This window comes from Argiope bruennichi, chromosome 9, assembly GCF_947563725.1.
Source record: "Argiope bruennichi chromosome 9, qqArgBrue1.1, whole genome shotgun sequence".
Taxonomy (NCBI): Eukaryota; Metazoa; Arthropoda; class Arachnida; order Araneae; family Araneidae; genus Argiope; species Argiope bruennichi.
Window position 1 is genome coordinate 107,706,129 of NC_079159.1, and position 26,036 is coordinate 107,732,164.

Sequence of the window (26,036 nt, forward strand, 5' to 3'; positions counted from 1 at the left end):
TCTTAATGGCATGACATTTTGAAATAATTTTTAATTAGTATATTCCAAAGAAAACGTTCTCTGAAAACAACATTAATTTGTGAGTGATGTTTTTTTTTTTGTATTTTATTTTGCGAAGTATGTAGAGAAAAATATAATAGTAGTCAACTTCGAGGTTTTTTATTAATGTTCCACATCTTACACTTAAATGAATCGAATAAAACCCGTGTTTGGAGTTATGTCTGTCGGACTGTAAATATGAAAGAAAAGAAAAGAAAAATAAACTCAGTATAGAATTAATAACTTAATAAATGATGGGAATTCTTCGATGCGAATGGATACCCTACAAAATTTCATAATAAAACAAAATGCCCACTAAAACTAATGAAAGTTCTAAAACAAAAGTATTAAATAATAACGAAATATCAATTTTAATTAAAAAAAGAATTAATATTGTTTTATCTGGAATTATTTATGAATGAAATAAACAGCGTACATTTTCACTAAGACAGTACTCCTTTCATTATAAAGAAGATAAACGAATACACTTCTTAAATTTTCATAAAAAAGTGCACATTTAATTAAAACTACATTTTAATATCCCTTCTGAAGATTAATTGTAATCCCATTTGTAATTTCAAACGTTGAATAACATCATATTTGATCAACTTTTTCTCTTTTGCTTCCAAATTAATATCTTTTCTTTTCTTAATTTAAGCAATTTATTATTTTTCTGAGACTTATCAATAAATAAATAACAAATTTTATCCATTTTTTTGCAAATTTTAATAATAAAACACAAAAATGCAATATATTTGAGTCTATTTATTGTTAAGAGGAAATAAAAGCAATTGAAAAAACTGAAGTCATTTAGAGAGTTTTTCTTTGATAAAACTACAGTTATCAACAATATATAAATATGCTTACATTGTGTAAAGGCCATTTCTTTTTTTATGCAAATAGATGTCACATTCAGAGATAAAACACAGAGTTTAAACCACTTTTTACTTATCTGAAATAAAGAATTTTTTTGACCTGTTAAAGACAATTAAATTGCAAACGAAAACGATTTTTCAAAATAAAATTAATTATAAAAGAAACTAATTATCTGTGCGATTATCAAACATTTTCATTATTTCAAGAGCAAATATCAAAAACAGATGTCAGCCGTTTTTTTTTTTTTTTTTTTTTTTTTTGCTATGCGTATGCTATGTGCATATTATTTCCTTTTTTCCTCCTAATTTCTATGAACCGATTTTTCTTTTATCTATATCTTTTTCATCTGTTTTTTTTTCTTTCTATCTTCTTTTCTTCATCTTTATTCACGTTTATATCGATTTTTATAAAATAATCGATTTCTCTCTTGTATGTAATTTCTTATAAATAGATGGTGTAGAATGTAATGATGTATTGTAAAAATTATAGGGAATTTTTTTTTCTTTATAAAAATTGCTATCAGAAGATATATTTTTGTTCTAGCATATTTTTTTTCTTTACTCTTCAAAATACTACTAAATCAAAATAAAGAGAAACATTGTCCAGGTTCAACTAAATTCCTTTAGAATTTGCATCTTAAACTTTTTTGCTTGGTTGTGATTTATATATTTTATTAAGTTAAGAAGTATTTTTGAGAAGATTTTGCAGTTTAGGAAATATCTCAGTTCCATAAGAACAAATGTAATATGCAATAGATTTTCTCATATTTTATATATACCTTCGATTATTTCGTTTCAATATGTTGATTTATTTCATTTACGGTAAAAATTTGAGAAAATATTGCAATAATTAAACCGAAGAATATTTTAATATTTAACATTAAATATTAATATTAATTAAAATTATATTTAATAATAATTAACATTAAATTATCACAACATTATTAATCAATAAATAGTTATATATTATTAATTTTTCTAGAAAGTTTTTAAAAAGAAAAAAATGTTTTAAAAGAGAGTAATTTTCCTTTTTATTACTTTCTGTATGAATTATTAATACCCACAGCGCCTTAGACGAACATGGTTTCTTTAAATAATAATAAAAATAAGATGAGATAAAATAAATACACGCGCAGCTGAAATATAACTGAATAAAATAAAAGTTTGTTTTTTTTATAAAATGAAAGCGATTCTAAAATAAATATTTTATTGGGTGTTGGAATATTTTATCGTCTGCAAAGCGTAAGAAGCTGAAAAATTAATATTTACAAAATTTATGACTGGGAATAAATAAATACATTGACAAAATAAAAAAAATTCATAAACTAAAAATAATAATTTCATAAATTAGGAAGAATATATTTATTTTTCTGATTTTATGCTAATTAAATCTGTTAAGGAGGTATGCTAGATCGCGTTTTTTTTTTAAACCTAGCGATTAAATTGATATTATTAATAATATTACTATTTATCAAATTCCATATAAAATCTATTTTAAACAAAATAATTGCATATTTTATGATAGGATTTTATTGAATTTTTAAGAAATTAAATATTTAGTATTACCTATTAATATTTAAATTAATGTAAACTATTAATGTTCAGTTGTTTTTGATTCAGCATGAATTCTTTCTCAGTGAAAGGAATATTCTAATAATGTCCAATTTTCAATCAATTGAATGCAGTCTTTAACGAGTAAGAGAATTGAAAATGTATGCTGTTTAAAGTAATCTGATAATTAATGTTGTAAGTTAATAAAATTTAAGGCAAAAGTATAAATCAATGAATAGCAGCCTATGTAGAAAAAAGTGTTAACTTAAAAGGTGGTGCTTTACGAATTTTGAATAGTGTTGTAAGATATAATGTTCAATAAAATGAATATTTCAAAGGCCTAGAGAAAAAAGCACATTTGAATTACTTTCCTCAAAATGATATTGTAATTAGGTTTAAATATCTTTAAAATGTTCCAGATGTCTTAATTTTTGAAGAAATTAAATAGAATTTATAATAAGAATTTCGATTAAATATTAAAAGAAAATAGTGTATGCCTTTTACATTTCGAGTATTTTTAGAGTATTTTCCAGTAATTTTAAAAGCCAATTTTAGTTCTGAAAAATATAAAATTCTTATGAAAATTTACTAACTGTACATAAAAATATTTCTAAAAAATTAACAGTTAATTAAAATTACAAAATAATGCATAGTTTTATTCCAAATAAATTTACTTTAGGCAAAAAGGAAAAAATAATAGAAAAGAAATTAAAAATTGAATAACGTTTGGAATATTTTGAAATTTTAAAAAATTATATATGTTTTAATTTTTTAAAAAAATATTTAGTTTTAGAAGTTTTTTAAAGAAATTTGATGTATTTATATTTTAATACATATGCAAAAAAAATTTCCTTATTCTAAGTGAATAATTCGCAAAAATGTCCAACAGAATCCACTATCCCCTTAAAGAATATATTATATACTTAAACATTAGAAAATTATCTTTTCATTAATGTTTCTTCCTACTTTGAAATTTATATAATTGACGGATTATGTAATGACCGATACGAATTTTTAAATGTTCGTTATATTTCGTATTCTTAATGTTATTTTAAAGAAGAATTTAAACTTACAGCTATATTCTTAACATTAATTTTTTTGGCATTGAATTCTCTTATGGCCTAAGATTACAGTAATTGTACCGAAATTTAAAAAATAAATTCGAAAATGGATAAAATCTATTTATTTAAATTATCGCTGGCAAAACTTTGTTTTCTAAGCATCTTAAGCCACCAAATTGTTTCTCAAATTCAACTCGCATTGTTGAATTTAATTAACTGTCGGAATTCATTTTGATGTTAATAATTAATTTTAATATTTATTTTTGCATTGATTTTTTTTTATTTATAATATAGAAGCCTCCTTTTACAACTGGTATTTCATAATAATGCGGATTTGTTATTCTCTTTATTAATATAGAATACATTTTTATTCGAATTACTTCTTATTTAATTTCAATAAATTGTAAATAAAGATTCTATGAATGCTCCCTAAATGAACGAGAAAGGCTCAATTCTAATAAAACGAGAATAGAATTCTGAGATTCAGTTGATTAGATAAAAATATTATTAAATCTAAGCTAATCACTCCGGAACAAATTTAATAGAAGTATTTAAGCAATGTAAATCATTTACTGCATTGTTTTAAACTTCTATAAGTGAATTATGGATATTTTTATTTATCTTTCACGCATTCCTCTTTAAATTCCACACCGAACTAATAAACTTATTCTTCAAAGAAACAGATGGAGAAACATCGATATTTTAGCCACAGAATTCTCCTCTTTTTAACCTTTTTTTCGAAAACAGAATGTTCTATTAAAGCTTAAAAGATTTCTCTTTAAACACGGTGACAACATAATGGCCGAAGAGAATTCTTTCCAGGGGGAAAAATGTGACAAACTAACAAACTTCACAAGTGAAAAAGAAAACTTCGAAAAGTACCTATTTGTCGCTCTGAGCGATTGGTGTCATTTGTCTCAAAGTGAGATGTGCGCTGAAGGAAAGGGACATTGGTCTTGGGCCGCCCCTTTACGATTCCCATGTCAATTCAGCGGAATAAAAAAATAAAAAAAATGGCAAAAATTCTTTCTCGGATAAATATCTAAAAACTGTTCATTCCCTTGCTGGATTCGTGATTACCACTTTTTCTAAGATCCATGCAATTGTTGCGACATAAATCGTAAATATTTTATTTAAAAGTAGCTAACGATTATTTTAATAATTATAAATTTTATTTTGTAAATAGTTGTAAAATTCAGATTGGCAACAGTGATATTTTTGGAACTTTTAATTTGTTGTATTAAAAATGATTCTAGAATTTTGAATGAAAATAAGTTGATGCAAATTTGATATTATCTATAATGTAATAAGATTTAGTTTTATCGTAAGTTTGTCTGCATTTTATTTTTGTTGATGCCCGAACACAACACAATCTTCTACAGCAAGGTCTTTATTAGGTTAATTCCCTATTACCTTCATTAAATTCCTTTGTTAGTTTATCGTATACATAATATAGAGTAATTGTTCAAAAAAAAAATCGAATTCCAGATTTTGACAAATCTCCAAGCTTTAGACCCTCCTGAGTTCGAAAAACCTAATTTTGGTAAATGTCCCTCTATCTGTCTGTGAAAAAATAACTCAAAAGTTCTTTTCCCTAGACGGATGAAATTTGGTACAAAGCCTTTAGACCAAATCTGTAGATTTCAACAAAATTTTGATCAAAATTTGCTTAGAGGAAGTTTGTCTGTCCAGCTGTTCGTATATAGTTTAACATGATAACCACAAAAGAAGAGAGCTAGATAGACAAAATTCTATACACAGGTTTAACATATATAGTCTATGCATCTACCAAAGTTTGAGCCAAATCCAACAAAGGATTGACCGTCTATCGGTCTGTACGTTTAGAAACATATAAACAGCATAACTCAAAGTCACAGCGTCTTAAACATACCAAATTTCGTATATGATTTTGTGATTAGAAAAGTAATTTTGTGTCAAATTTTTATTTCAATCGGTTAAGAAAAACTCGTCTAAAACACAAATTCGATTTCCGGACACTATTAACTTCATGCCAGGAAATAAACACCAAATAACTCGCCAAGGAAGTCGCGATAGATTCAGAAAAAATTCTAAATTCATGTCAAAGGTTAAAATTTTGTAACTATTGTATGCTAATACTAAGCAAGGTTCTTACGGGGATACCTTTATTAGAGAGCATGCGAGAAAGTTTTTGGGAGACTACTCGACTTATGACGAGTTTAGTTTCATGCACTATTCGAATTATGAAATAACTTGACAAAAATAGATATTAAATATTATTCCTTTAATGGAAGTGATGTTAAAAGCTGATGTCATTTCGATTTTGTTTTCATTTGCAGATTAATTAGCTACTCTTTCGTTGCAAGGATTTCTGAATTAAATGTTTATTATTTAAACTGTTTTTTTTGTATATTACTTGTTTTAAATTATTTCTTGAGACGAATTTATTATAATTACCTTCCTTAAAAATCATTCCGAAATTATATAATTCAAACTCAGTTTTAATAGATTTAAAAAAAATCGTTTAATAATAATAATAAACATTTTAGGAAAACAAAATCGAAAATCGTTTGCTCAGTTGGATTTTTAATGAGTTTACAAGGTAAATATTTATTTGAGAAATGAAATAAAAAATTGCTTTAATAAATATCTAAAAAAAAACAATTTAAGAAAATAGCTAATTTGAGAAAAAATAAATTTTAGAATAATGAATTTAAATAATTGTATGCTCAAATCAAAATGTAAGAATAATATTAAAGAAATGAAATAAAAATTTTTGATGAGAAAAAAGTACCTGGGATTTCGAAACGAAATGTGAGTAAAAAAATTGTTTGATAGATCGTTAAATAGACTTATTTAAAGTTTTCTTCTAAATATTTTAAATCCTTTTCTAAAATAGTCAAGATCTTCGAGCGCATTATTTTGTAACTAAACAGTGACGTCGATTGTGAAATATAATTAGAAAATTTTTGCATAAAAATTGCATCCAACTAAATTCTTCTTATTAAAATTATATCATCAAAAATTTTTATTTGAGGAAAAAATAATATGATGAAAAGTATTGAATATTTTATTACAAATAAATTTGTCACAATTTTTCATAAATTCTTCATTTTTAGTTCTCCATTTTCTATTCCACTTTTCGTATAATGACCCATATTATTTTTTTATATAAAAAAGATAGGTCTTTTAATTTCGTCTCAAAAATAAATTCTTTCCTTCAAATTGACGCAAATTTCTTTCCAATAAAAATTATTTCATCAATTTACAATTAAAATACATCAAAGAATATACTAAGGAATAAAATAATTCGACTTATTATTATTAGGTGCTTCAAAATAAATACTTGAAAAAGGCACTTAAAAGTTGATACGTTCTCATTATTTATAACCGTAAAAGTAATTGAACATAAAATCGAACGGCGTGAAAAGCTATTACACTTTATTGCTTGTTAAGTGCATTAGAAATTTCACTTAACAGCACTTAAAAAGTGCATTTTTCATAAGGAAATAAATATAATCATTTAAAAACATTTTCGTTAAATATTTCATTTATGGACATTTCAGGCCAGCAATTTATCTCTCTTCTTTCCCTTTATTTTAATAATGCTTGGAAAAAAAAAACGATATTTTTTTGAGACCCTGGCAATAACCCGAAAAAAAAAAATAATAATTAAATTGTCCCTCAGAAGAAATGCTGACGAGTGTTGACGACCATTGAGCTCTCAACTCTTAAATTCAACCATTTTATTCGCGAGGAAAGTGCGATTCTAATTGCAGGTTGTTAGGGCAAGAGGAAAGCTATTAGTGTTTTCTTGCTTTGAGTTCATTAATGTGCCTCTCCGTGAATTAAAACTCGTGATTATTCTTGAAACTGTTATTTTCTCTTTGAAGCGCCCCAGAAATTGGAAATTTCCCGGTTTCTCTAAACCTTGAAATTTTCTTGTGACTTTCACAGGAATTGGAAGATCTTAGAATTAAAGTTATGACGGAGTTTTGGCCATAAAAGGTTGAAGAGATAACAATAAAAAATAAATTTATTTAAAAGTTTGAATTAAAAAATAATATGTCTAAAAGTGAGTATATATATTTGTAGGATGGAAATAAAATTTTTACACAAAAAGTAAAAGCAAAAATTTATTTTTATTGTTAAATTATTTAAATAATTGATGTAATAATTATTATAATTGAAAACATTTAGTAATTTTAATGTATAATTTCCATATACAAGTAAATTATGAAATAAATTTCTTGTATATGGAAACAAGTAAACAAACAAGATTTTGAATATACCGTTTGAATAAACGCCTTCAAAATAAATTGCGATTTTGTATTCAATCAGTTTAAAAGTTTTTTGTTTTAAACTGAGAAACTTTATACTCATAAAAGCATGCGTACATGAAATTTCCATGTAACATAAAGAAACGATTCAGAACTGGATTTTTTACTTGATTGATTTTTGAAATTGATTTATTACTTACGATTGTTTTTTTTACTTTCTCATATATGTAGTATACAAAAAAAAAAAAAAAAAAAAAAAAAAACACTAATCGACAAAAAAAATTTGAATTCGAGATTTTAACTAATTTCCATGTTTAATACCGCCTTCAGTTCAAAAAGCACACTTTTGGCATTATGTATATCTGTCTGTGATAAAAATAGATTTAAAAAAACAAAACAAAAAACTTATGGAATTGGAACGTTTAAAATTTGGGTAAACGATCTTTACAACAAATTTGCAGATTTCTATCAAGTAATATATAATATCTATCCAGAGGAAGTTCGTCTGTCCGACTATAAGTTAACACTATAAACTACAAAACGAAGAGGGCTAGATAGATAAGATTCGGCATACAAATTTAACATCTATAGTACAGACACTTGTCAAATTTTGAATCAAATCCATCAACGGGTTGATTATCTATCTGCCTGTAGTTTCAGAAACATGTTAACGCGATAATTCAAACGCGCATTAATTTAAATATATGAAGTTTGGTATGAGTTTTTATGACTGCAAGTGCAATTTTGCGTCAAATCTTAGTTTTAATCGGCTGAGAATAACGCGTCTAAAGCAGAAATTCGATTTTTGGATAACGGCATGCCAAATATTAATCGCACAAAAAAATTCCCCAAGGATGACACGATAGATCAAGTAAAAATTCTAAATCCACTCCAAAATTTAATATTTCGTAACTATTGTACACAAATTCTATGCAAGGTGTTCTTTGGCATGACAAGTTTATTAGAGAATATGCGAGAAAGTTTTGAAGAGACCACTTTCACAGATCATTTTCTTTGCGTCACTAAAAGATCTATATGCCTAGTAGATTTAAGTTATTGATTATGACTTACAGAATTATCATTGCCGTAACATAAAAGAACCTCTAGTTATGACCCATTACCGAACATCACGAGTCCATTATAACGGAAACTGTCAGGCTGATGGCCAGCCGTCAATCAGTATTTAGTTTCTCATTAATGTTTCCGTCCGATAAATATTCTATTACAATCCATTGTTCTCTGTCATACGTCTCCGAAGAAGGATAATGATTTCCTCTAGAGTCGAATAATATTGCCATTTGTGCTCCACGAGGGCCCATTCGAACGCTGGACACGTCGAAAAGCGTTCGTTAGCGCCAGTGACTTTCCCTTGTTAATGGAACTTCGCAGAAACGTGAAAATGGCTGTCCTATTCTTGTCTTAATTCGTATTCCAGGTTTAATTTCATTTCATGTTTCTTTTCCTGCTATGGGGAATGAATGCAGTAATTTGAAAGAAACTATAATTGATTTTTACAATGTTATTTATAAAACGGTTTTAATGAAATATATGATTTTGTCACGACTATGCTTTATTATATGCTTTGAATATTGCTTATACAGACTAAATGGATCTTAATGCTTGATTGGTATTTATTGAAAAGGAATAATTAAAGCTATAAATTAATCGAAACGTAATATAACGACATATTAATTGCAAACTTAATATTATTAACATTACAGTTAACTGAATGATTTCTTATTATGAAGCAGGTTGCAACTTGAATCAAAGCAAAGTTCTGTTTCACTCAAAAAACGAATATTGGTTTCGTTGTAGTCCGAAAACAATTACATTTAAGATAACAAGATAGCATAAAATCATAAAATCGACTTTAAAAAAACAACAGTCCAACAAACACGTAAATATTTGCTGGATTACACAAACTTAAAAAAGGCAGTGAAATTAACCAGACTTAAACAGTAACAATTTGAAATTATAAACTTTTACAGATTACAAATTTCAGATTGAACGGGGCCATATGGTATAAATTTCAACTTACATCCTCTTGAAAGTAAAATTTTCATTTGTTACATTTTTAGCAGGTTAATTGATATTTAATGTCTAACCAGGAACAAGAATACATACGGTTTTATTTCTAGCAAAAAGGAAACAGTATTACGTCGTAGAACTTCTACCATCTAAAACAAATGCATTCATCGGCTATTGTTTTACTACCCGCTTTGTCAAAATAATTCATTTTTGACACTTGTTTGACATTTCTATTCAAAACCGTTAGAGACGTTGAAATGCATGTAAGGAATTAATTTCTCTGCATTCCTTTCTATTTAGATAATTATTACTTTTTTATATGATTAAAAAAGAAACAACTGTGAGCTAATAAAGATATATATTAGCTCACAGGTCCCGTAAAATGTCCAACAATATTGCCAGTGTATTTTACGGCATTCAGAAAGAATATCGAGCAAATATACCGTATCTTGATATAATTATCAAAAATCCCACACAAAAATATGCTAGAATCGTTCTCTGATGGCAGGCAGAATAATTTTGTAGCTGGTATTAATTTTATAAATTACTGATTGATTGGATTATTCAAAGAAAGTTGGGCATTATTAATGAAACTAATTAGGTATTATGAATAAATAATCCAATCTATTGCGAATAATTTTACTAATCCACAAATAAACTTGAACTTGATTCGAACCTTTAACTTTTTAGTTTTCTTTAATTAAGAAACAAACTGTATTTCTTTAAATATTGAATGAACATAACATGTTTAAGGTTTTGTGTAGTATTACTATAAGAAAAATATTAAATAGGAGTATCCATGTTGTTGTTATTTCTGATGGCACTTGACATGGACAAGCCCGCTGATCGAAGTCAGCGATTTTAAGCCGAGAGAGAGCATATCTTGTTTTTTTTTTTTTAGTAACGCGAACTAGGGCCAAGAGTACGATTTTGCTACTCGTGCATCACATTCGCTTTCACAGCCCCTTTTTACATGGGGGGAACATTCACACATGTCACGGATAGAACAGATGAAGAACAACCATGCCCAAACCGCGACTCAAACCTAGGATGCCCTGATCACGGGGGAGACGCTCTACCCCTATGCCAGAACCCTTGCAAGGAGTATCTGTAAATCTAAAGATATAATTTCCGATGTAATGACTTCGAATTTTGAAATTTCATCGAGAAAATTACATATATAATGCAAATTTAGTATTCTAATTTATTTCAGCTTTTCACAAGCTTCTGTTGTTTCAAAATTAATTTTCATTGGATTACTCATTTCTTTCTTAATATTCGTTATTGAATTTCATTCATGTTAAAGTGAGTATAGCATTCTTTAGTTTTATCGCATGATTTGTCAGTTGAAATCTTGCTGATTTAAAATACATTATAACTTAACTTTACAAACTTAAAAGCTCTCTTGTAATTCCAAAAAAGAAGGATTACTATTTGATACCAATATGCTTTATAAAAGAACAGTAAATTCAAATATTATTTCGAAGGAAATATCCCTTACTGAATTTTAAATCGTGTGCACATAGAGTATTTTGCAATTCATCAGCATTTAATGAGAATGTAGAATATAATGTTCGGAATTAATTATTTTTCAATAAAGGAAATACGAACTGCAAATGAAATATGCTATTCCTTGCAATATTTCAAAAAATAATTACTAAATGTAAATGATTTCTATCGATTTAGCATGAGATGAACGCATTACTAACGGATGTTAGAATATTATTTTCTCGAAATCACCCACAGCAAACGATATGATCTCTCTAAAATCTGACAAAGGATTCTCACCCATTAATACCTCATCATTGACAGTACATAGACGACAGATTCTTTTATTCCGGGATCAGTTTCTTTGAAGACTTAAGGGGGCACTAAAACGAATCCTTTATCACTCACTCTCCCATTCCAAACCTCAGCGCAGACGATTTGAATAGTCAGTGCATCCAGTCTTCTGGTAGAATGTGAAAGTTAACGCATCCCTAGGTGGCACGAACGGTCCCACTGTTTGGAACGAGATGTGAAAGGGATAAAGTACTGGAAGCTACCCCCTCCCCATTCTTGTTCGCCAATGGGGACCAAAGCAAGGAGACCCCATCCCCCTGATAGCACTAATGACAAATAATTGAAAGAGATAATGAACTCCTATTCGGATGAGGAGGATTCAGCAGAGGTTATTAAAGCTCTGGTGAACAATAGAGGAGAAAGGCCGTGCCGTGAGGGTGGTCACGACTAGTTTGCTTCCATTCTGCCGAAACTTCGCGAGGGGGGTGGGAATGAAAAGGATGTAATAGAAACAACAAAGGGATTCGTTCTTTAAATAGCTCTTGTTTAGCGTTAGGCGGGTAGATTGAAAGATTCTGCAAGCCTTGGCATTGAAGGAATTGGAACATTTGTTACACTGAATGACATCATTCATTTCAGAGCGAAATTGAGTTTAGCAACTTATCAAAAAGCTATATTTGTGTGCTTTTATGCAAACGAATAAAGTTGATTTAAGATGTTGCGTTCTTATTATCGCATATAGTTTTGAAATTTTAATTTACATGTTATGGTTAATTCGGTGAATATTCATAATTATCATTAAACTTGGTAAATGTGATAAATTATTGAATATCTAGCAATATTTACTGGTACATAAAATATTCAACTTGGTGATTATATACAATTACCGGTGATTATTCCTGATCACTTTTTAAGAAAATTGCGAAAAAGTGGTTACAAATAATCACCGGTAATTATACATAATCAGCACTTTAGTAAATTTACCGGGTGATTCAAAAGGCCGTTAACATTTGATAATTTAGGTAGAGAAGTAAAAATTGATACACATGCTTGAAATGACATGGGATTATATTAAAACATAAAACAGTGCAAAAAATGAGAGAAGATGACGATTGTTGCCCGAACGTTCTGTGGACCCACCACGCTTATTTCCCACTCCGAGGGTCTGTCTACTTCTGCAAGTGCAGAATCTGCTTTCGAAAATCCTAGAACTGTCCGGCATATTCTCTAAAATATCGATGAGACTGATATTAGTATATAGGAATACAATAATAATCTGGTAACACTTTTCTTTCCAAAACTTTCTCGTACAATCTCCAATAAAGGTCTCATTTCCCTTCCTCTCACAAAATTATGGATTTTGGATAAAATTGCGAATAATTTGCATGGAACTGGTGAATGATAGTTGCGAAATTGAGATCTTTGGCATGAATTTAGCATTTTAATTCAATCTAACAGGATAATTTATATTTTGGAAATTTTATTGCCAGCTGATTGACATCAAAATTGGAGACAAAACTACAAACTCCATATCAGAAACTCACATACCAAATTTCCTTGATTTAAGCCATTGCGTTTATATACATGCGAAGTACAGTTTGGCAGTTTATCAGACGTTTGACAGATTTGTTGAATCTATGCACCAAATTTTATCTACCAAGCGTTTTGTGTTTTGTAGTTATCCAATTTTCCTGTACTAGAATAACCAGACAGACAGCCTACGAAGGGATTTCTTTCCAAATCTAACAGAAACTACCAGTTTAGTGTAAAAATCATATATCAAATTCAAACTGTCTAATTGAAAGCGTTTTTGAGTTATTCTGCACATACAGACAGACATAAGGCCAAAAATATATTTTTCGAAATCTGAGAGGTATGAAACATGGAGAGTCGACAAAATTTCGGTCACGAATGTTTTGATATTTACAATATGTCCTTATATATGTACTTCATATACCAGAAGGTAAAGAGCAGACAAATAATGCTATGTTTCAGAGATAAAATTGATTACATTGTCAAAATATATACTTCCATAAAACTTGTACAATAGCGACTCTTTACTCAATGTTTAATACCGCCAAATAAATATAAACAAATTATACCGCCAATAAAAATCAAATGGCAAGCTACGGAACTTTGCTCCGCAGTTTTTGCAAGTTGGCTTACTCTTTGTAAATAAAAAAAACCGGAATACCGGCTCAAGATTTTTTTCTATCGTTTCAGTCTTGAAAAGTTCGTGGCATTAATTAAGTTACAATTGTTAAATGAGTTCCCCATGTTTACGTGAGAATTCCCTTATCTTAATTTCAATCAAGTAAAGAAACTTTGAACTGCCGCGAAAGACATATCAGTTCCGTCAAATCACCAAAAAAACCAGACTGGTAAATTTTACTTTATCTAGTGTGTTTATTTATGTTTATAACATAAAATTCATTTAAAGAATGAAATATCTTGCGAAAGCGAATAGAATGAAAAATAGAATGAAATTGAAAACAATGATGCTTTTATTGTATTGTGAACTACTAATTAGTTTCTAGTAAATAGAAATTAGATAGTAGTGCTAGCGGAGAAACTCTCTTATTTCTATTTGACGACTCAAGAATTAAATCGGTTGAAATATGACTCTGATTCGATTTAAAATGCCTTTTGCATCATTTCACAATCAAATGAAAAAAATTTAGTTGTTTTCGATTATATTTTGGGAATACTCATGATGCCGAAATAAAAGAATAAAAACTCAACTACCCATTTCATTCTTTTACTTAATTTATGAATTAGAAATAATAACGTGGATTTAAGCGATCGCTTTTAACATTTCGCTTATTCAAACAATCATTTCAGAAAACAAGAAAAAAAATTAACTATTTAACCATAAACAGAATTCATTCTAGTTCAATTATTTCTTTGTGCAGAAAATAAAGAGCTAACTCGCATTAGAATACAAATTTTAGGTATTTTGTTTTATGAAATTCACTTTAATCGGATTATTTTGTCTCACGAGCCATTTTTTTCTTCGATTATTGTGAGCTAATAGAACATTTCCTTTCAGCTATTTCATACTAAAACTCAAAAGTTTACTAAAAAAACCCAGAAAGTTCGTTAAATTAACAATTTTATTTCAAAACTTTTAGCTATTCATTGATAATGGAACATAAAATAAATAATGCTGTTTTATATATTTTCCATATTAAACACTATGTGTTTCCATCTTAGAATGGAATATTCTTTTAGTCGGAGAAATGGAAAACCGTTTAAAAAAGATAAATATTTGGAAAACATCAAAAAAGAACCTAAATTATTTAAATTGAAAAATTGTAAATAAGAAAATAAAGGTGGAATTTTAATAATAATGACTGTTGAAATAGCTTCCAAAAAAATAAAAAAATAATAATCCATACACAAATTTAACTTTGAAGTCAAAAATTCCTCAGCTTTTTACTTAAGTTAATTTACTCAACTTAGGTTTTTTTTTTTCTTTTTAAAAATAAAATGAAATCATGACTAAATTTAGAAAGAACGTTGAAAACGTTTAAGCGCAAGCATCGATTGTAATGTTTTATATAAATTAAATTTGTAAAGGACATAAAAATAAGTCAATTGATATACGTCCTTTTATTCTTGTTATTCTTATTATGTTATTTTATGAAATGTTATTTCGCTCTTTAAAAGTTTTTATTGAATTTGCATGACATAAAACTCGTAGGAGTTATTTCAAAACTTTCTAGCATGGAATTGTTTAATGACTGAACTTGTGAAAAAAAATTTATACTCTGTGGAAATACAAAACATATAAAATAACTAACATATCCAATTTTTGAAATGTGTTTTGTTTTTCAATAACTGTAGAAGAGATTAGCGAGAAATTTTGATAATTTTAAACCTTACTGATTTTTTTATCGAAAGAATTTATTTTCCAATTTAAAATATAGAGATGTACATAAAAAAAAGAAAGAGAAATTATAAGCAAAATATTAAGAAATTAATGGGAAAATATCGTTTTCAAAAGTGTTTAATTATTTATATAGATTTTGATTTTTAATTATTATTTACATGCTTTTATAAAAATCGTTTGTTTTAATATTTATTTTTCTGTTGAAATTTATTTGAATTTATGATATTAAAATTTAGATACAGCTGTCATATGACGGTAAGTCTAAAAGGGCTTTAATATAGACTTCAATATAGCAAATAAAATGTATGGAACATTAAGAACTTCGCAATATTAACTGTGTAGAGAAATTGAAGTTACCACCATATTATCTATATTATGATTAGCTGAAATATGGTATTAAATGAATGAATGAATGACTATACGTTTTACCATTAGTGTTCACTGTTCTTTTTAAAAAGCAAATAAATTTGGGCAAACTTCAGAACTTTCATCCAGCGTGAAATAATCGAATGGCATACCTGTAAAGAAAAAAATACAAGAATGAATATATATATAAGAAATGAAATGAAGTTTTTATAATCATTGATCAAACTATGATATTTTTCTTAGTTTAATTCAACATCTATAAAATAACGTAAAATATTTACAGCACAAGGAACAAAATTTTTCAAATAAAAAATGCACTTTTTGTAGAGACATCTTTTTAGCAAATTAATTTAATTTAACCAATATTTTTAAAAAGACGATTTCTGTAATTTGAGCGAAAATGTAAATACTAGGGTTTTGTTGATATACCTAATTTTGCTGTATCAGATAGAGGTTGATACTGATAATCAATTGTACCAGATAATTTTACATATGATATAATCGGTAAAGAATTCTTTTTCCGTCAAAAGAGAACTGAATTCTTGGTAAGATCGATTCTTGTGTCAAGATCAGGGTTGAGGTGATTCTCGGTTTAGCAGTATCAGGAGCAGATTGACATACAATGCGTTGGGAATACTTTTACCCCAGGAAATTGATAATAATTCAGGCAAAAATTGATATATAATTCTAGCTAGAAAATATAACATAAGCATAAAAAATCGCGGAGGTAAAATGACGATCAAGGTTTGGGTCAGAGCGTACCAATCAGACTCTGTTACGTGTTGGTACAATTATTATCCTGATCCTATGTATCATATTGATACATTATCAGTTTGATACTTTGTATCAGATTGCTACGGTGTCAATTTGATTCTTTGTATCATGTTCATATACTAACACTCAAACATAGCCGATACTAGTAGCTGATATTAATACGAATATTATTACAAATTAGAATTTTGCTTCGTCGAAGAGGTGCCAAAGAATTTTGCTTCGCTTTCCAAGAATCTGGCGGTGACCTTGATTTTGACAATGATTGACGGATTGTTGAGAAGAGAAAAGGGGAAGCTTTGCTAATACAGTTTATTTACTTTGCTAATATATTTAATTTTGGTAAACGATGGTATAGAATTAGATTATGCAGTAATGATCAGACTATGTTTCATTTTTGTACAATTATTATCCTGTTTTCTGTTGATGCAGTATCAGTTTGATACTTTGAAGAGGTGACTTTGGTTTTGATAGTGATTGACGGATGGCTGAGAAGAGAAAAGGAAAACCTTTGCTAATATAGTTAGATTATAGAATAGACTATAGAATTAGATTATACAGTAACGATCCGACTATGCTTCATTTTTGCACAATTATTATCCTGTTTTCTGTTGATGCAGTATCAGTTTGATACTTTGAAGAGGTGACTTTGGTTTTGATAGTGATTGACGGATGTCTGAGAAGAGAAAAGGAAAAGCTTTGCTAATATAGTTGGAATAGGAGAAGGCCGAATATTCTTCAGTGCTATTTGTGCCGTTTCATAGTGAAATTAATAGTTATGCAATTTATGTGTGGAGATGAAAAATATGTAATTTAAGGAAATTTTACATATGCTCATATCACCACACAAAAGCACCCATGTTATGTCTATGAATATGATAATTCAGAAATATATTGAGTTAGATGGATACAATTCGTCTTATTAAATCATATTTGTAGATTTATGGCAACATTTGACTGAAACCCATCCATAAGAAATCTATCTGCCCCGTTGTGAGGCTACAAAACATAATAAAAATGTTACAATTTTGGTTTATAAAATGTAGATTTTTTCATCAAATTTTAAACCAAATTTGTTCTGCCTTTTCGCAAGCACTTAAGGATAAAATCTGAAAAAGGCATTGACTTAAATAATTGAAATTTCGTATGTGATCTTGTGATTATGCTTTGAATTCTACATCAAATTTTGCTTTCAATAGGTAAGGAAAAAGTGGCAAAGATAAGTATTCGATTTTTCAGTAATTGTGTGTTATTCGCATTACCAGCGATTAATCGCCAAAAAGAAATCCTAACAAATCTAGATCGAAGTCAGTTTCACGACGAAAATTCGAAAATTAATTTTGTCAAAGACATGAAAAATTATCATTCCACTGTGAGTCATTTCATCCTAAGTTTTACACATTTGTATACCTAAATTATTGCTTCAAAAACTCAGTTGACAGGACAAACGAAAAATTCGATTGACTTTAACCAATATATTTTCTATATTAATACCTTGAAACAAATTCTTGTCTTTATTCGAAAAGAATCAAATGTATTCTACAAATTTTTTTTCTGGATTTAAAAAAAGGATAGATAAATAATGGCGAAAGAATCGATTTATATTCTAAATACTTATGGGAGGGGAGAAAAAAAATCATTCGAAGATGAATGAGTGCAACCGAATCTCTGAGAAATACATATCATTCCAGAAATTCAGAAGGTATGCAAGACGATCTTTCTTAGCTAAAAATACTCCCACAGCCTTATGAATGTGAAATCGATGAAGAACTGCATTTTGGACTGATGGCTAGGAAAAAAAAGAAAGAAAAATTCTCTGCATAGAGATTAATCAAGTGTTCTTTTGGAGTCATTTTTTGGCTGAAATGAGGGCCTCAAGCTATGGAAGTATTTTTTCGATATGTAAAAAACATTTTTTTTTCTAGTCGTATGCAAATTCATGCAAATTTGATTTCCTGGGATATTTGTTTTGGGCGATTTTTGAAAGTACTGCGGTGAAACGGTCTCGAAACAAAGACTAGATTTCACCTGTTAAAAAGTTTATTTTTTGTGTGGTGAATCGACAATTTTCAGATGTTGTTTATTGATGAAGGCTTTGAGAGGATTCTTCTGAAATTTTTCGAGGACTTATGATGTCTTGGGGATATTTTTGAATGTTTATTTGTCTTCCAGATTCTTTTCGAAAGTTGTCAGATATTTTTTTTTTTAATATTTAAAGTGGAAGATAAAAGCATAAATTAATTCAAACAACAAATGCATTTTCTTCTTATTTAAAGTAATTAGCTTACTAAATAAAATAGTATCTTTAATTAATTCCATGTATATTTTTGTTTTGTTTATGAAAAGAAATAAACGAAAAAAATATTCTTCAAAATAAAGGCAAAAAAAAAAAAAAAAAAAAAAACTAACGATACAATAGAAAAAATTTTAATGAAAATATAATTCGTTGAATTTTTCCTTGTTCTAAGGATTTCCTATAAATATAATAATAAATTACTGTCCATGAATCAATCTTATTTTAGTAATTTGGAAATTGAAATTAAAATTCACAACATGTTATCACTATTTTGAATTGTTTTCGCTAATTTAAAACGTCCACTATTTTCTTATTTACTTTACATAACAATGCATTTAAGCAAAAACAAACAAACAACAACAACAAAAAAAACGTTAAAACATTATCTTATCTTTAAAGATGCTTTCAACACTTTAAATGAAAATAAGATTTCTCACTATGAAATTTTATTGCTTAAAATTTGTATTCAAGATGATATATACTGTTGTAACAGTATTTTTTATTAAATTTAACATTTTAATATCTCTTTATGTTATCATTTCATTTATTAAAATTACCCAGAGTTAATTTATTCAAAATATATTAATTGTTGCATTTTTTAAAATCTAATATATATAGTTTGACTGATAGATTAAAATTTATCGTTTCTTTTCGCTGAATATATTTTTAAACACATTTTTTTTAATGCGAACCTTTGGATAATTTGATTTTGATTGTGGTGCAATCAGATTGAAAATATACATTTCCATTTGTGTTCTATAATGGAGTATTTACTAGCAAAATTTCTTTCCTCAGAATATTCAAATTTCACTTCTAAAAATACATTTGTAATGAAAAAAAAGTGTTTTCAGGATGATTCTAATATATTTATTGTGTAATTATATTATAAAGATACAATAAATGTAAAAAAAAGGAAAAATTGATTGAAACATTTTTCTTTTATTTTCTTATATACGAAGTATATATTGAGAAAATATAGCAATCACTAAACATTTTCACTTCGTGATTTTTAAATCTTCAAGTTTTAAGTACATTAGTTCTAAATGCACATTTTTTGGAACTATGCCTGTGTCACTAAACTTGGTTATTCAAGGTTTTTGATAAAAACTACATATATCTGCGAATTTTGGATCCACTCTATTGAAAAGAACATTTTTAAAATCCATAAGTAATTTTCTTTACTTTACAGTAAAACACAAATAGAACAACCAAATTGCGTCATTACACCCACCCACCCCCAAAAAAGGAAGAGCGAGAATATTGTTGTTTGTGAGTCAGTGACCACATTTAGTTATCCTGGGATATAATCTACTTGTTGACTTTGCCACCATCCTTGATTCCTATTCCACAGACTCTTATATAGAGAAATGAAAAGGATGTCCTACTTTTGTGTAAGCATACCAAAATGGCGAATAAAACCTTGTTGACTTGATGTTATATTAACAAATAGATTACTATTAAATGTATGTAGAAAAAAAAAACATCATTAAAAATCATTTTTTGTTCTATTAAAATAATTTAATGGAATTAAATTTACTGTGAGTTCGATCACTATTTTGATATATGGATTACAGTTGGCTTTATTTATTGAATCCAAGATCACTATTTATCGCAAACCTTGTATAATGCAGAACTAAGTTGAACAAAACAAGATTCAGATCTATGGCTTTTACATTAAACGAACTCAGGGTCAGATCAGTTCGTTCGAAGAATTATCTTGTATATTGACCTGGAGCAATTTGGTGATGATGTTGGAGGTGTTTATCAAGCACTTCAATACTCTATGTATCATAAATTTCCAAATCCAACTTTATTTATCAGAGTAATACTGTCTTAAATTCTGGCCCATGATTCATCTCCATAATCTGAATATGGCTCGAAATTAAATCACTCTACCAATCTTCCCAAAGCAGCTTCAAAATTGATATTGCATCAAATCAAAATATCAAAATACATCAATGCATTGTCATTAAATCAGTTATAGAGTTATATGAACTATAACTCTACATACACAACAGATTGTCGATCAAATAAAGATTTAAATCTGCAGATCACCGGTTATGAAATCCAATACTATGAAAAGCTAGCAATCAAATATTGCAAGCGATCAACAAGCCACGCTAGAGGACGAACTCTAGTACCACTTGCTAATATACTGAAAACGATGAAGCGTGCACGACTCTTCCGATTTTCGAAATCCATTTTGACCCTTCATCCGAGGTCAAGATTTTAACACACCGAGTAACTTGTCCGAACAATTAAGTTAACTGCATCCCAAACTCAATCCTCCAGATATTATTACGCTGTCTGACCGAATTACCGGGTGCGATAAATCGAACCAGTGTCGGGGCTTGATATCGCTGGGGGGATTAATTGCTTCGGGCCGGAATTCACCCAGTACTGGTGGGGACGTGGATAGAACGGCAAGTATTTACAACCTGTTATGAATACCCCCTGAGAACGCAGCCTAATTCAGTTATTGACGTTGTTAAGAGGGCAATTCAATGGCTGAGCTGTAGTTATAGATTTCATAAGATTTTGTTAATGAGATGCAGTTGAAATTCTAATTTATGAATCGGATGGACGGATAACAAGTTGATTCGATGTTCGGCATTGTTTTGCATTTGGTTAATAGAATATTCCTTAGTGAATATTTAGTGTAATGTCACGTGAATCAGGCAAAACTTTTATGGAGCATTTATCTATATTATATGCATTAAAGTATTAAACAAGGGACAATTAAATTTATTTTTAAACTATTATTAGTTTGACAAATTCTTGATAACTTTATACATGAAATGGAGTATAGCTTTTGACGGTCAAAAAATTTGTAACAAAAAATGCAGCATTTTATATTTTCTGTAAATATATAATAGTTGAAGTATCAAATAAATAAATTATTAATAAATGATCAAGAGTTTTTGTAAAAATAAATTAGTTTAAATATTCATTTTTCAAAAATAAACCTGTCACCCTTGGATTTTATGAACATATTTTTCTCAAATATTTTATGTTTTAATATAAAAATATTATTTTAGATAATAAATATAAAAATAGAAATAGAGATAAATATAAAAGTAATAGAGATTAGAAATAAATACAAAAATGTTAGTAGTTAGACGGTGGAAATAGAATGGAAATATTTTGAAACATCAATTAATATTATTCAATTCATGGATATATGATAAATACAGAAACAAATCCTAAACATTCTTACTTAGGATTTGATAAGGTGTTTTTCTTATGATACTTCAAGTGAAATTTATTTAAAATATAAACAAACCTTTCCACTACTTAGAGCCATTTGTGAAATTCTAAAAAAGACGCAATTTTAAAACTTAATTAAAAATAAATATAACATATAAAAATTTAAATGTGAGCATTTTTTTAATCCGTTATTTGTTTTTTTTTATCACAAATGAAACCTCATGCAAAGTATGGTCTATAAAATGTTCTAGAAAGAAATAGACTTTTCTATCTATTATGTAACCTTAACACGAGGAAGGAAAAATACGGTATATTTGCTTCCCAATATATTTAGACATTTATTCCCATATTTCTATGATTTAATGTTGGTGTCCATTTCTTATAATCTTCAAAATTTAAAGGAATCTAAAAACTTTGGAATATCAAATACAATCAAATAAAAAAATTTCTAGTTAGTGTAAGTGCAGAAATATATAGTAATCATGGAGAGAAATGACATTACATAGGTTTGTCAATCGACTAAAATTATGTTCATGAAATAAATTCTTCACACAGCAGCTTTATAATTTAAATAATTTTACTTAATTGTCAAAATAAATGAAAATTTTTTGAGAAGTTTCAAATCAAGCAAAGCTGATTTTGGAGGGTTCACAACTGGATCCTTTGTGAATTTTTTTGGCAAATTATGTCTTTGAACATCTGTAGAAATTAGTTATATCCTAATCAAAATTATCAATTGTCAATATAGTTATTTAACAGTAAAATTTTGCTTGTGGATATCTCTTTTTAAGTAGATTCTTAAAGGAAGACTACTTATTGCAATGGTTCTCATGACTTCGGGAAAGTTTCTTCAGTTCTTCACCGGCATTGTTCTCCAGAACCTAAAATCACCCTTCGTTCAAAAGTTTATATATATATATATATGAACGTATAACGCTTTGCCCATGTTATCTTGAAAACAGGACAACTAGAATAATTTTGTTTGGATTTTAACTGGCTTGGAATATGTTGTAAGAAATGTAGAAATATCGGATGAGTTCGTAAATGGTCCATTCAGATCAAAGAGGGTGGAAATGGTGCGGGGAATTGAAATTTTAGCTAAAACGTTTTGTAATTTCGCTATAAATTTCTTAATATGGAAGAGAGAAAAATAAATCTAATTAGAGCGTCAATAAGTTGAACAACTTCTGTATTTAAAGTTTTTCGGTAACTGCAATATGTTAGAAGTTAGGTTCTGAAAAGTGATTTTCATGCCCTTATTTTGACTGTTTGTAACATCAACAAATAGTTACCTAAGTGTAAAGAATCTACTTTTAAATTCCAACTTGCCGAGAAGAACTCCTTTACAATCTAAAAGTTTTTTTTCTTTTTAATTTAAAATTTTTTTTATTCAAATTTTTTCTTTAAGAATCATGCTGCTGTTTTTGGCAGTAATTTTTTAGATGTAATTACTATATAAAACACTCTAAAAATGACAAAGAATAAAATGGCAATTTTTTTTAAAGAAAACTCGAATGCCTTGTAATTATTAAACCTTTATATCCATCAGAAATACAATCAAATTTGCATATTACTGTCAAAGCAAATATCGAAAAGGGCATATACGCAGAAAACATATGAAAGAAAACCCATTAATTTAAAAGTGTATTAATTATGAGAAGAAGAATGCAAAAGTTGCACATTATTTTCAAAGCGAATATCGAAAAGGGCATATACGCAGAAAACATATCGAATAAATCCCTTAATTTAAAAGTGTATTAAATATGAGAAGAATACACATTACAGACAGAATTATGAATTTAAAAGTTACATTACGTGATTACTTACATAGTCTCTAGTTGGAAATTATTAAACATATACATCCTTCAAATACTGGGACTCGTCAACTATTTCACTCTGAAAAATGCTTCTAAGGCTCACATAATTACTTGTTTTGTTAAAGCGCAGGTAGATATCTGATTGAACCGTAATTGCTAAAACACCACAGACATAAAGCAGATAGCAATCTGAAATGACATTTGCATATTGGAAATTCAGCCTCTTAATTAAAGGTGTAGCCAGATCCAGAGAATGCAATAAATACTCACGAATTACAAAACCAGTTACCAATTTCCAGTAACCCAATGCCTCGACAATGGTAACCTCAATTTGATGAAACTGCATGCGGCGGAACATCAAAACAAAACCATTTATCAGCGACCGCTTTGCAAAAATACTTCATTTACCGCAAGGCAGAAAGCGAAATAATTACTCGTTCTCCCAAAGACACAAAATTGCCATCACAGAAGGGGCTATTCGAACATCCAACCATTAATTCTATCTCCAAGACCCCTTCTAATCGTTTTAATAGCTCCCCCTCCAAAATAATCACTGCCAGCCGAGCGACGCCTTCATCGCTTTTGTAACAACGCTGATTGCGAAATCTAGGAACAGGAGGCCTTAAATTATTACTGGAGAGGATGCGACGGTGCAAATCACCGAATTACGCAGATCTTCTCGCGCCAGGGGAAAGAGTTCCAGCGGCCCTTGATGCATGTCAACTGGCAACCTTCAATTTATCGAAAACGGATGGAAAACTACGTCCAGGTCCTTAATAACCCAGCCAGCTCTACTGAATTATGTAGCTGGAGACTTGGTAAATGGACGCCCCTTCTGGTTAAGTCGTGCCCCTTCATGAATCTATTGATCTGGAGGTCGAGACGAAAGAGAAAATGAAAGAAATAGGGGTGTATATATATTTGGAAGACGTCGTTATTTGGGAAGGAGAGGTTTCATTTGGTATGCAATTCCGTCCATTAGTCTGGGCGTCTGTCTCTGAGTACGCAGATTTCATTGGAATGAAGGATATTTTGGCAATTTTTCCGCTTTTCATGCATGATGGAGAGTGTCCATTATTGATGAAGCATTCCAATAGGAGGTATTTCCATGCTTTCATGTCTGATATATGAAGGGAAGAGATATTTATTTTATGCTTTTATGGTAACTCATAAACGCGGTGTATAACCAGAGTAAATGTCTCAAAAATTCATCGCCATATATAATTCCCGACATTATTTGACTTTGCCAAACACATAGCTTATTCATTAGTTTTCGGATAGATCTGGCAAAGTTTGCATAAAATTTATTTTTCAAATAATAACGCGTCTTCTTTGTAATGTTTTGAAACTATGGCTATTATTTGGGTCTTTACTTTCTTATACCGAAGTATAGAGAAAGTATTGTAATCGCCTAAAAATTCGAACTCGCGATTTTGACGAATTTCGAGTGGAGGAAAGATATTAATCGAATACTTCGAAATAGCATATCAATCTAATTTCTTAACAATTCTATATAGGATAAATTATTACATTCTAATGCAATAATTTACTTCCTTTTCTTTTTAATTTCTCTTTACGATGTTTACAAAGTTTTGAAACTTTGAAAAGATTTGAATTCAAGATTTTCAAGAATCTCCACGTTTTAGATCTCCCTAAGTTCGAAATACATATATTTAGAATTATATTTGTTAAACACGAAACTTAAAAAAAATGTGAAAATAAGTAAATCTGGTATGCTATCTTTACATCAAATTTGTATCTCTCTGTCAAATCCTGTGCTAAGTGCATTCGGTAAACCGAATAGAAGTTAAAACAATAACTAACTATAAAACCAAGTGGTGTACAAGGATAAAATTTGGTGCACAAATTTAGCAGTTAAAGTATAGATTATTATCAAATTGGAATAAAATCTGTCAAGGGTAGTCAGCCATCTGACTCTCCGACCCACCACAAAAGCACACGGATTTAAACCATAAAACTGAATGGCCGGACCGCCGCAACAGCAACATTAGAAAGAACTGTGGTTGAGTCCTAAAGGCCATCACCGGCCATGGTACAACCCTCCCCGAAGGAAGTACGTCCCGTCATCGAC

General features: G+C 28.7%; 1 protein-coding gene across 3 annotated transcripts in view; it reads right to left on the bottom strand.

The window, feature by feature from the left end:
• LOC129985219 (uncharacterized) overlaps positions 1–26,036 on the bottom strand; it is a 228,290-nt gene that overhangs the window by 43,056 nt on the left and 159,198 nt on the right. Inside the window, exon 2 of one of the 3 annotated variants that reach the window (XM_056095159.1) lies at positions 15,917–16,005. The exons of the other annotated variants lie outside the window; for them this stretch is intronic. The gene's annotated coding sequence lies outside the window, so the exon portion shown is untranslated. The remainder of the gene's footprint in view (positions 1–15,916; positions 16,006–26,036) is intronic. 3 annotated transcript variants of the gene reach the window in all.